The sequence below is a fragment of the Neodiprion virginianus genome, chromosome 4, assembly GCF_021901495.1.
Source record: "Neodiprion virginianus isolate iyNeoVirg1 chromosome 4, iyNeoVirg1.1, whole genome shotgun sequence".
NCBI lineage: Eukaryota > Metazoa > Arthropoda > Insecta > Hymenoptera > Diprionidae > Neodiprion > Neodiprion virginianus.
This window is the reverse complement of record NC_060880.1, coordinates 5,185,793-5,198,585: the sequence shown is the minus strand read 5'-3', so window position 1 is coordinate 5,198,585 and position 12,793 is coordinate 5,185,793.

Sequence of the window (12,793 nt, the reverse complement as noted above, 5' to 3'; positions counted from 1 at the left end):
TGCTTTCCCCGTCGCGACGCCTGGAGTATTGACCGCGACGGTGGGACGAAACGCCGGCCGAGATGCGCGCGCACCCTGCGCGACACCCTCTGGTGGGGGTAACGCGGCGTTGCCACGTTTGACGACCTCCTCCTACTCCTTAACGAAAACCCGGCCTTCCTGCCCCCCGTTGGTAGGGCCGACGGTGTTTTTTTTTTTTTTTTTTCACAAATTTTATGCAAGACGACGGAGCGCCGTTGACTAGTACTTGGTTCCGACCACCACCCCCGCCCCCTGACGAAAAGTACACTGAGAAAAATTGCATTTGTCACGGTAACTAGAAAAACTGAGTAAAACGGGTCTCGTTAAAAAAACTGTTTGAATATTGTTGGGATCGCGAAAAACGAGGTGGGCGTAAACATTTTGCGCTATTGTCGTTCCTTTTTTGGTTATTGCAACGCAAAATCAGTTTGTGAGGTTTACTCTACTTTACTCTACTTTTACTCTAACCGGAAATAAAAATTTCTCTCAGTGTAGCATGTCTCAGGTTAGTCTGATTTCTCACGATAACTGGGACGTTTCGGCTTTTTACGAAAACTATCAATGTTTCCGCTTTCACCACGAAAAGTGTAAGCAATCCTGGTGAAAATTTTTACTGCAACGAATATTTAGGGAAATCGGAAGATTTCGTGTTGTTTCGTACAAAATTGTAACATATGCATAGTTTTTCGTAAAGATTTGTTCATTTTCGTTGAAAAATTGTAGTATCTTGTATAGATTTTTTACCGACGGAATACGAATTTTCAGAAAAATCTACAAGTTCTTGTCAGAAACTGTGAACGACGAGCGTTATTTCAAATCATTCCAATTTCACGACAGGCAAAATAAAGCTTAATTGGAAACGAAAGAACTCCATTCGCAATAAAAGAAAAAATTCCGCTTTGAACGATTGTACACAACAATTTTTTGACTATCGTAATATTAAACCTTAAGTTTCTCACCTCATGGGTGAGAAGTTTTTCTTCCAAAGAAAGTTCCATTATCAATAGGTGAAACAAAAATAGCGAATCAAAATATTGAAAAAACAATAAGTTATTTCTCTCAAAAAATGATAAATCCTGAGATTTTAGACGTTTTTGGCTAAAAATTTACATATATATGTATATATCAGTTGATCGAATTCTTAAACATCGAGTTATCGCGATAGTCATACGAAAATACGGTAGGAGTGACCGTAATGAAAAAGAATGCAGTAAGACATACCGGATTGTCTGATTAAAAGTGCAAAACTCGTCTTCATTGTCCACCCAGAAGTATATTTGTTGATCGTGATAAAAAATGGCATAGCTGAGGACTGCTTATAACTAACCGTGATGGCTGAAAATATACCTTTCGGCAGATTCAAGGAATTGTCGCAAATTTAACATTCGGAAATCAAACCGTAAATCAAAGGAGCTTACAAATGTCTAAAGTCCCATTCAACACAACGAGGAATGAATCGTGACAACCGAAACCATTCCGGATCACTTGAAACGGTTTCAATTCATCAGCATTCTATCGATTAATATCTTATCGTTTACCCGCTTTCGTAATTCGTTGATCTCCAGTTTACCAAGTGATTTCGATTAATTTCCAAACGGATCCCGTCGTTCTACGTGATTTCCAGTCATTTGCTGTGATTGCACCTGAGATTCTATCCGTCCAGGAAGTTCACTGAAAATCGGCTATAGAAGACTCGGAAATTGTTGGATATCGAAGATAACATTGGCAATCAATGAAACTCAAACTGTAAGGTAAAAGGTCAATGAAAGTCGCCCGAAATCTGTGCGTCTGATTCCCATTGAACGAACCCCTCATTATACGTACATTTTCAAATACAGTCAACATTCAACGTGCATCCAATTTTCGAAAGATTCTCTGTTAAATTCTCCGTAATCGAAATTCGAATCGTTGAAAATTGTTTTGCCAATCGCAATTCGAACCATTCGTTCGAAGTATTTACCATTCGAACCGATAAGATATTCGACTCAATGGTCAACGTGACTTTTGACTGTTCAAAATATCGAGCCGCACCCATTTTCGTTGCGTCATTATCCGTTACAAATGGATGGAAATTAGAGGAAAGAGCCGTTTTGCGGGAGAGGCGGAGGGGGGAGGATGAGCATCGGTTTACCAACGCGAAAGGGTTTTTGGGAGATTGAAAGACAAAAAAAAAAAAAAAAAAACAAGGAGGAAGAGGGGGGGGAGGGTATTTGCAACATGTTTCGCAATTCGTTTCGTAAAATTGTACGCGGGCATACGTGTACGTGCATATATACGTACGGGTGTAACGGTATGTATACTCAAGAGAGTTTACGAGCTGGAAGATTTACGACGCATGCGATGCTACACGCGGGTATGTGTGTGTATAATGTAAGTAGACGTGGATACACGCCTGCTTTCCGGGTGTCGCCGGATAGGGAGAAAAATAGAATGCAAGAGAGATAGAGAGAGAGAGAGAGAGAGAGAGAGAGAGAGAGATCGAGCTCTCTCTCCTTCGTCTCTCATTGTCAGTTTCATTTGTCATGTTTCGGTGTCGCCGCCGCAGCTGGTATTGCTAATTAGTTTTGTCAAATTTGATAATTGGTCGTGGGTGAAACCGAAACTCGTTGCTTACTGATTACCTTTCGCCCCATGAGTCATAAGGGAACCAGCGGCGACCAAAAACCACTTTGCTAGATCGCCGGGCCTCCTCGACAGTTACGACAAACTTTCTGCCTCCCGAATTATCAGGGACCAGCGAGTTTCGGTGAGCCGGTGTATCGATATCAGCACCGTGTGAAATTTCACACCCTTCCTCGAATTAGGACAACCCTGGATGTTCTGGGACACGCCACGCGATTACAATCGACCTCCGGTATAACTTATTATTCTTATTATTATTATCGTATTTATTTTTACAAAAAGGATACTGCTTGTAATATAATAGGTGTGTGTGTATATATATATATATATATATATCTTTACCTGATATCGAACTATCAGATATATATGGCGTGTTCGAAACGATATTTTCTTCTTTCTTTCCGTTAACTGTAAATGCATAGCATTTTTTTTTTTCTTTTTTTCCCTTCTATCTCTCTCTCTCTCTCTCTTGAATTCAGTGTATAGAAAATGTTTTCAATTTAGTCTAGTCGATGGAAATTATATCATTTCAGTCAAAACGACATCGTTTAAAATTGTTTCGATCAAACGAATTGATTAAGCGTTGTACACCGTCTATTTACACAGTTATACATTATACATATATTGCTAACGAATTTGTCGGAATTGATTGAAAAATCAACGCGACCCTATGCAGGTATTAAAAAATGTAAATACCGGTCAAAGTTTTACCTATTTTTCCCTCACTTCCGCATATCACGTAGAATGCATATAAATATGCGTAAAAATTTTCGATACCGATTGAATGAACATTTCTTATTTACCTACGGACTGTAGAGCTGAAAATCGATATACCGCCGATATATTTGAGCTTCAGCGCTAGGGAAAGGAATAAGGCGATTCGTATCGAACGAGGTGTTCCGTTTAACACCGGATGTACGTGTGTATGTACACAGAGCTACCGAGGTTGGTGTAGTCGAAGCCTACCAATCTCCCTTTATATAGAAATTATAGAGGTGCGATAACCAGGACCGAGATTAGCATACTCATTTGTTTATTCAGAAGCTCGGAAAGAGCGTTATATAGCATGTCGCTAAATGCCTCATACCTGTACCTTCGTTTTCCCTTATAATTCTCTATTCAAATGTATGCAGATGGAGGTGTGACGAATATAATTACTGTGGTTAGCAGTGAAGCTTAGAGGGGAACTCGCCGCTTACGGAGATGACGTGCATTAATGCGTTCATCGAGGATGTGAATCGGGAGAGAATGTTGCGGGAAGAAAATTGAAAAATAAAAATTACGTTATTGAAAAATCTTCGACGGTATTATTTGCGTCATTGGTACCTACTTAACACGAATGAATCAACATCCCTGCACTTCTGCGATAGAATTGCAGGGTGGGCACATACCTGGAAAACCTGGGAAATCTCAGGGTATTTCAAAAGAGGCAATGGAAAACGTAAAATTGTTAGGGGACTTTTGATTTGGTCATGGAAAAAACTGAAAATAACATTTTTCTATCGTGGGAATTAGAAATGATTTTTTCAGATAACGAGCTTACTTTTTTTTCGTCGAGAAAACAAGTTGGCTCAAGCTAACATTTTTTGTACATTACACTTTTCTTCAATTCCAATTTAATTTGAACCGAATATAGAGTTAATAAGCCGAACGATTTAGGTTTTAGTAACTTACTAGAACTGGGAAAATGTCACGGAAAACTAGGTTTCGGCTCATGGAAAACCTGGAAATGTCGTGGAATTTTTTTTTCCCACAAATATTTCCCCGATTGTTGATATCTAAGCTCGAGTGTTATTCGTAAATTTCCTCAGATTCGTTTCCGTTGCATATATTGTCGATGCTGCAAATAACATTGATGAAGGTTTTTCAAAAAGTATTTTCCCAACTTTTCATTCAGACGATACAACCGAATTATTCTTAAGCTTGTAGTCAACTAGCAGTACACCACTTAAAAAAAAAAAGAAACGTCGTCCATATGAAATTTCGCTCAGCTTTTGTAACCAACAAAAAACGAATAACGGTCTGATCGATGGACAGATGTCCCGATCATTGGAAGGAAAATCATCATTCAATTTCATTCTCATACCGCAGTGAAAAGCATTCGGAAAACCGGCATCGATCGGTAGAAAACCGAAAAAAAAGACGCGCATGTAATAACAGGGCGAATTTTTTTTTTTCTATTCTCTACCGATTCCAGTTTTCTGATGTTTTTCACTGCCCACTGAGAGAAATTTTTAGTTCCAGTTACCGCTCAGTCCTTAACTATTTTCATTTTTTACCGCAATCGAAAAATATAGTTCTAGGTAGAAAATGAAAATTAGTTTTCAAGCTGTCACCGGAAAGTCCAGTATCCGTTACTATTCTTTCTCATTACGATCACTGTTGTTATATTTTCTTGCAACTGTTGCGAAAATTTAATGCTCGTGGAAGAATAAATTGACGTTAAAGCTTTATTTAACTAAAAAAGTAGAGTAAACCTCAGAAACCGATTTTGCGTTGCAATTACCAAAAAAGGATCGACGATAGCGCAAAATGTTTACGCCTACCTCGTTTTTCCTAATTCCAACAATATTCAAACAGTTTTTTCAACGATACCTGTTTTACTCAATTTTTCTAGTTACTGTAACAAATGAAATTTTTCTCAGCATATAATATACATTTTCTTAATATTCAAACCTTAGGGAACACTTTGCACAAAAAAAACTACAAGTGCCAGAACTTTCGGATCATCCCGTGTTGAAACGAGCCGTGATGGAGGTCCCCGCAGCCCGTTGATAACTTCACCTGCATCAGCAGGGAATCCGTGTCACGAAACGCAAAAACAACCCCTGCTGTCAGGGAGATATCGGATATCCACGCGGCGCATTGTTCCCGCCGTTTCAATATTCCCGCCCATCCCCCAAACGCTGCGTATCTATATATATATATACATACATATCCTCCACATCCCCCCCCCCTCGCCCTCCAATCGCTTTATCGGCGAAACAACTTCCGCGAAATGTGCTCCTCGCCCTTCTTTAATCGCGTTATTTCCATTTCCATTTCCATCTTATTCTTTCATCTCCGTTGAATTACCTTGCTTTTATTTGTTCATTTATTTATTCAGTTATTTGCTTTTCTTTCATTTCACTCTCGTCGAAACACTCTCGAACAGTCCATTCTTCCCGTTTTTTTTTTTTTTTTTTATCTCAAACACTGCCTGGCAGCTGAAACCAATTCAGGCTACTAATGTATAGAGGAGATAAAATATCGTTCGTATTATCGATGATTCTGTACTGTGACATTTCCAATATCAAGATCGTCTAGTTCATTGGGAACTTTCAATTTACTATCACAAGTCCTATATTTAATTATATTGTATATATACCTCCATATATATGTATATATGTATATATACCCGATGAAATAAAATTCTAAAACTTGACTGTACTAAGATTCAATTAATTGAACTGTTCAAGAACCATGATGACTCTATATTTCGACTTTCACGATTTTGCGTGTTTTTTAAAACCTTGATGGAGTAAGAAAAACATTACATCGGCTGTTTGACTTTGAGACCTCTGACTGGTGATCTTGAATTCGAATATAATTGATCATTCCGTTTTACGGCCTGTCTCAATTTTGACCCCCATCCGAAAGTCACGCATCCACCCGAAGCGAAGATAGTGCTGTTGCGTTTCTCGATTCCAATTTATTCCTCCACTTTTCGTCGGTTCGAAAGAATTTAGAAAGCCGAGTTGTTCATTAGCCGGTTAAGGCGTTCAACTTCGTCAAATTTGTCTCGCGCAGTTAATGCATGGCGAGCTGGGATGGTTTTCGAGAAGAGGGAGGGGAAATTTGACGAGGGAGAACGAAACGTGTACCAAGAAGGATGAGAGAGACCGATCGTTAAATACCTGGCCAAACCGGCAACATCGTCTCCTCGAGTTTCTTTGGGACAAGGATAATTCTCGGTCTGTCGGAAGCAGATATTCGTGCCTCGTTAACGCGGCTCATGTACCACCATCCAACCCCGCAGTGTCACTGTCTTCCTACTCTTATAAATACAACGCGGGAGGTGCAGGGATATCACGCGGCGGTGTTTATAATGGGAAGCCCTTTATGGGCTACTTCGTACATGCGGTTACATACGGTTTAAACTCGGTGATCCGTGAAACCCGGCGAACAAATCGACGCGCATTGACTCTATGATCGTTAATTTATACATTCATCGGCTTCTAAACTCTCAAAGCGTCCTGCACCAGCTGCTTGTTTGATCCTATTGAGGACTAATGGGACCCACAGTCTGCATCGAAGGTTAGAGAAAGATAAGATGACCGTTTCAAACATCTCCAGCAATGTTGTTGGAAAATGTTCTCATGACGTCAGAGCCTGGTTGCCAAACACATAACCTAAGTTTTCAATTTTAAAGGAGGCAAATCGTAATTCTTGGGCTTTGAAACTACTCACGTCACGCGAATTGATGAAACGTAATCAATGAATATATCTGTTCCACTATCCACACGCGAAAAAACACTGTCAACGGTCAGCTGTTAGCCTGATTGCATTGGTTTGAGTTTTTTCCACCAGATGACGCGTTGCAAAATGACAATCTCAATAGATGTATACTTGCACCTATGATAACGACTTTGAAAATAAGTCCGAGCAAACGCGATTAAGATATCCTAAAATATGGACAATTTGAAACTTCGAAATGATCGAACTCTGATATTTTTTATCCAATTTCAACGTTTTCCGCTTCATTTTGCTTACCGCGTTATATAAATTTTAATTCAGACTGTAGATTCCATTCGTCCCCGACAAGCCAGGCCTGCGAGTGTGGCTTTCGATCCTCCTCCATCAGGCTCTGCAAGATCCTCAAGGATCCAGAGAAAGACCGACTACGCGACGCCTGTAGGAAGTCGCTCTGCGGGTATTAGTCTCAACCGTAATGAAAACAAATGAAGAGCGGCGCAATTAGGCCTCGCCTGAGGGCTGCGAGGGTCGGCTTCTGCCGGCAGGTATACCAACGGCTACGAGAGGGTTGGGAATAAATTCCAGGGGGCAAGGCTCTGTTTGTTATTCTACGTCCCTGCAGCGTACTGCCTACGTAAGCTGCGCTGCATGAAGTTTCCTTGATCGCAGAATCGTTGCTTGAATTACTGAGACGATAAGTAACGCTACGACGATGAGACTCCAAGAAAGAACACCATAAAAGACGCAGAGTAGATAGATACTCGGTTTTTTTCAACGAACAGGGTTGTTTCGTCCGGATCCAGCTGACGACGAGCCATCGAAGATCAAGTACCTCCGGACCACAGATTCTGCTGAAACGTCTGCGCCAAAATACGAACCTTCCAATATGTAGTTCGATCCATCTAGACCTGCTTCGTTCGATTTACGATCCATTGGATTGTCAAAAATTAGCAGTATATACTTTACACTACAGCTCTGAAAGGATGATTCATCCGTTCGCACTTGAATTTGCGATAACCCGTTGATTACTTCTACGCATTCTACCCGCGCATGTTTCAAATTTCCCGCCCTTGCGCATGCGCAGTAGGTCGATTTAAGGTGTGTGTGTGGGGGGGGGGGGGGGGGGGGGGGGGGATTTTCGCGATCCAGAAGCCCTCCGGCCTATCTGCTATTTCATCCTTCTCCTTGCGAGTGTCTCTGTTTTACCAGAATAAACATCTGACCGGGATGCGGGCAGCCCACCGAAATTCAAGATGACGAGGATATTGGACCCCGGGATAAGGGGGAATTTTCTGTCCTGCGGCACGACCCTCGATAAGAAAGAAAAAAAAAAAAAGAACTCTTGATGGGGCCGCGTGCATCGAATCGTGAATACGTATGTGGACGTATTCAGGGAGCCATATTGTTCTTCGCGAAATCGCCGTGAAATACAATCTGCAGATGTGAAAAATGGGTCATATTCCTTATTCAAATATTAAGCTTATTGGATGGACATGGTAGGCGAATGGATTTTTCTAAGTGAGCTCGGATTTCGCTGAAGCACGTGTCTGCCGGTGAACACGATGGCCATGCAACTACTTGCACCTGCCGTGATAGCCGCATGAAATCGCTCGGCGTTACCTCGGGTGCCGCTTCCGACTGCAGAATGTTAAAACGATTTCGAACTCGCGGTGGAATTACCCAGGTGTTAACTTATCCCCACAAAGCTTCGTACATTATTATACCCAGATACGTGGAAACGCTCGAGACTCCCGGAGAGTTTGGTTCTGCAGGAACAATGTAGCCAACGCCCATTGTTCAAATCCCGGAGGTTCTGTAATATCGAAAAAGGATTCGTTACCGGGTTCGGTTGATAATTATTAATGAACGAGTAGCACAGCCTGAATCCGAGGTTTGGAAAGAGAAAAAAAAAAGAAGCATTTCAGAATATCTAGAGCGAGGGATATTCACTTGTTGAAATCGCAAGCCACTTTGGAAAGCAGGCACTATGAAATCACTCGAAATCACGTATAATCGCTTGATATCGCGTGAATTCGGACGTGGGTTTACTTTTGTCCAATTCGCAAATCGCTTTGGAAAGTAGTCACTTTAAAATCGCTTGGAATGTCTTGAAATCAGTTGAAATCGTATTACATATTTTGAAATCACATGAAATATGTATTCACTTTTTGAACTCGCGAATTACTTTGAAAGGCAGTAACTTTGAAATCAGTTAAAATCGCTTGAATTTACTGAAATCATTGCAATCGCTTGTCACCCGATCTACGAGTGAATACCCCCTCGATCTAGAGCAATGTAATTATCCCGATGGTAGTGATCACAAATGGAAAATCATCTTAATGCACGATTGCAGAAATGCATTTGAGCAAATCCAAGTAACCCCAATGAGGTGTCTGAAGCAATCTGAGAAGAGATTTCACGGTTAGCACGTTAAAAATTATTGATCCCTGGTGTTTTTGTTCCGATTTCAACGTCTTTGACCAGTTTTGTTTTATCTAAAAGACTCGAGTGCCATCAGCTGATGGTTTGCGTGTGGAAACGTAACACAGATGCGATTATACTTACAAGTGCGACCGTCGTCGTGCAGCGAATAGCGAGAGTCGGCATGCTTGAATTGCGTAAACTCCGAGGCGCTATTTATCAAAGGCCGCAAGCTCGCAGTGACAAAGTTCGTTTCACTTGAGCGGGGGCGAACATCCACCCCTCTCACCATTTTCTCCTGCAAGCTCTCTTCGCATGTAATACAGGAGGTTACCGCGGGAGGCTTTTTCTTTTTCGTCAAAATTTTCTCGCGGCGAGGGAGAGTGAATAAGTGCCCTACGCTCGGCGCACCGACGACCCCTATTCTTTTTTCCTCATCATCCTCTTATACCTACACTACGCAGCTTCCGCTAGGCAAACCAGTTCTCCACCCGATGTCGGCTCGAGTGTGAAGGAGTCGATAAGAAGAACCGCGAGAGAGTATTTCTCAAGCGCTCGAATAGGTTCGAATTCTCGATTAATCATGAAAGCAACCCCCTTGTTTTGAAAGAGGTTGATTAAACGACGGGATGGTGAAAAATTCGGGGCGAAAGCTGTGCAGCGAAATTAGCTTGTTGTGTAACCTGTACAAATGATGAACAATTTCTCTGCCACACGATCATGACTCTTGTCGAAGAAAACAAAGCGGGTAAGTCTGTGTAATAGGTACAATACACGAGATGAAAGAAGTACGGCTCTTGGCATTGGTAGACGAGTGCAACGGCTTGTGTTTCGAGGGCGAAAACAAATGGGTCCAATTCTAATATCGCGCAGTCAAGTGACGCCGGCGAGGCTATGAAAGGCCTTAATTACCCAGATTAGAATTTGAACGATGCAATCGTTAGTCAAGCCTGACTAATCGAGGGTATAATGCTTACACCTATCGCATGCTGAATCCTCGACTGAAGAGCGTTCACACTTCACGGTACTCTATAGATATAATATAACAATGGAATCCTGCCGGAGGCGAGAAAACAGGTGTTGTGTAATAATTTGTGCATACAACCACCTGCGTTCACCGGTTAATTGTTACCCATACGACACTGTAATTCCCACAATTGCGCAGTCTAATTTGGTGCAACAATCGATTGCGGTATACACGGTATACGTTAGTGGTAGACAGGTTATAGTTTTCGCCTTTTGCGATGGAAGGATTTCGCAAATTACAGGAAAGTATCGTAGAGAAAGTAACGTTGTTTGAAGCGGCTCGTCGGCTAATCAATGCCCCAGCAGGATACTATGGACTTGAAGAGAGAAAATGATAAATGTTCCACCTGTGTTCCCTGGTATTAATTATTCCACCCTTCAAAACTCGGGTTCGTTATACACGCCGGAAGTGCGACCGGTTTTCCCGTCGGGCGACACATTCCGTTTTTCTCTTCTCTCGCAAGCACATTGTACGCACATATACGTACTCGGAAAATGAACATCATTTTCTGAAAAATTATCGCCGTTGTCGGAGGGTTTTTTTTTCGCTTTTTTGAGCTAACCACCTGCTGGGATATTTCAACCAAACTAAGCGAGTCGAAAGGCAACCGTACGCGCCCACTTGAAACTCTAATATCGCCACTCGAATTAAGCCTCGGGGTACTTATGGCACTCGGTACTTACCATACGGTTATATCGATGCTGCGGAACCCGTTTCAGAGGTGCGGGATATACCTTGCCTCCTTTCGTATTACATTATTATACCTAGCTCGAAAATGAAAAAATTCGTAAACTGCTTGGAAAAAATATAAATCTGACACCTTGTATGTGGAAAGTAAGTCCTACCAAGGACAGTAAATAAAATGCTGTATATTGCGGTTTTGCAATAAAGAAATATTTTTTTTTTCACGTTATTTTACCGTCTTACAACGTATAATAAATAAAATTTATGACAATCGCTGGCAAACATTGTAATAACGGGAACGGAGTTTCAATCGAAAACAGTCGTACTTTTTTTTTAAGTTTCTTGATTTCTGTCCGTTTTTATCGAACTACAGATACAAGGTGACTTTATCTTTACTCGATATCTATCTAACGTGATTTTTTTTTCATCTTAGGTGTTGCTGGGAAAACTTGACTAAAGCCAATTCCGGGGGACTAGAAGTTCTCGGAATGGTACGGGTTTAACACTGACAAGAACTGCGCGCGTACAAAGTGTGACAAACGACAAGAACATTAAGTTGAATCACCCTTGATCATCGGGTGTTTCGTTGGGTGGCAAGAATTGGAATACAGTGTAAAAAGAAAACTTCATTCAATTATAACGCATAATAGATAGAAAAGCAACGAGCCAGCTCGCGAGTCTCTACTGAAAATTTCAATTCCCAGAGATGACCCGCGAGTTCATAAACACCCAGCATCCCCCATGCAGCGGACCAGATGGGGCTTGATGCTGGTCAATTAATCAGCTTGCCCTCCTAGTTTTAACATTTACGTCCAGCAATAAGCTGCCCGGAGATAATTCAGGGTATATGTAAGTCTTCGCGTTGCATATCCCCGGTACAATAATTTCGACGTCATTAATCCGAGATGAGATTAAACGAATTTATGGATTTATACGCGGGATTGAGCGGTAGATTTATCCCGCGGGCATCGCTGAAGCAATTATAATTGAATCTCAGCTTTAACGCGGCGAGAAAAGTCCGAGCGATGTATAAACGGCACGCGGTTATTGGTGGATTTACTTACCGCGCGTATAGCTTTTCCGCATTAGCATAATTTCGAAATTCTCGCTGAGCGAAGAGAAGAGGCGATGATGAAGAAAATTTGCACGTTTCGTTGGCTCCCTTTAAACGAGTGTGATTGCGTTTCGGGGCGAACCCTTTCCTCCGAAACGAGTCAACCCTTCGAGCGGTGAAAAGTCTTATTTGAAAAGCGCCCTGATCCCCGACTCCGTGGTGACGCCATCTTCCGCACCACCAAACGGGATGGAATATATACACAAAGCCCTGCACGCTGAGCTGGTTCTAATTTACCAGGAAACTCCATACCTATCCCCGAAATTCGTTGGACAAATAAGACGCGGTCGTGTTTTCTGACCGCGCTATTCAATGAATATAACCGGCGTCCAACCGAACTACGCGGCGCCACGTTTATTTACCCCTCTATTTATTTACCAACTAAACCATATAATCCTGCTTTTACGTGATGAAAATTTTTACGAAGATACGTTATACGATTTTCTTCT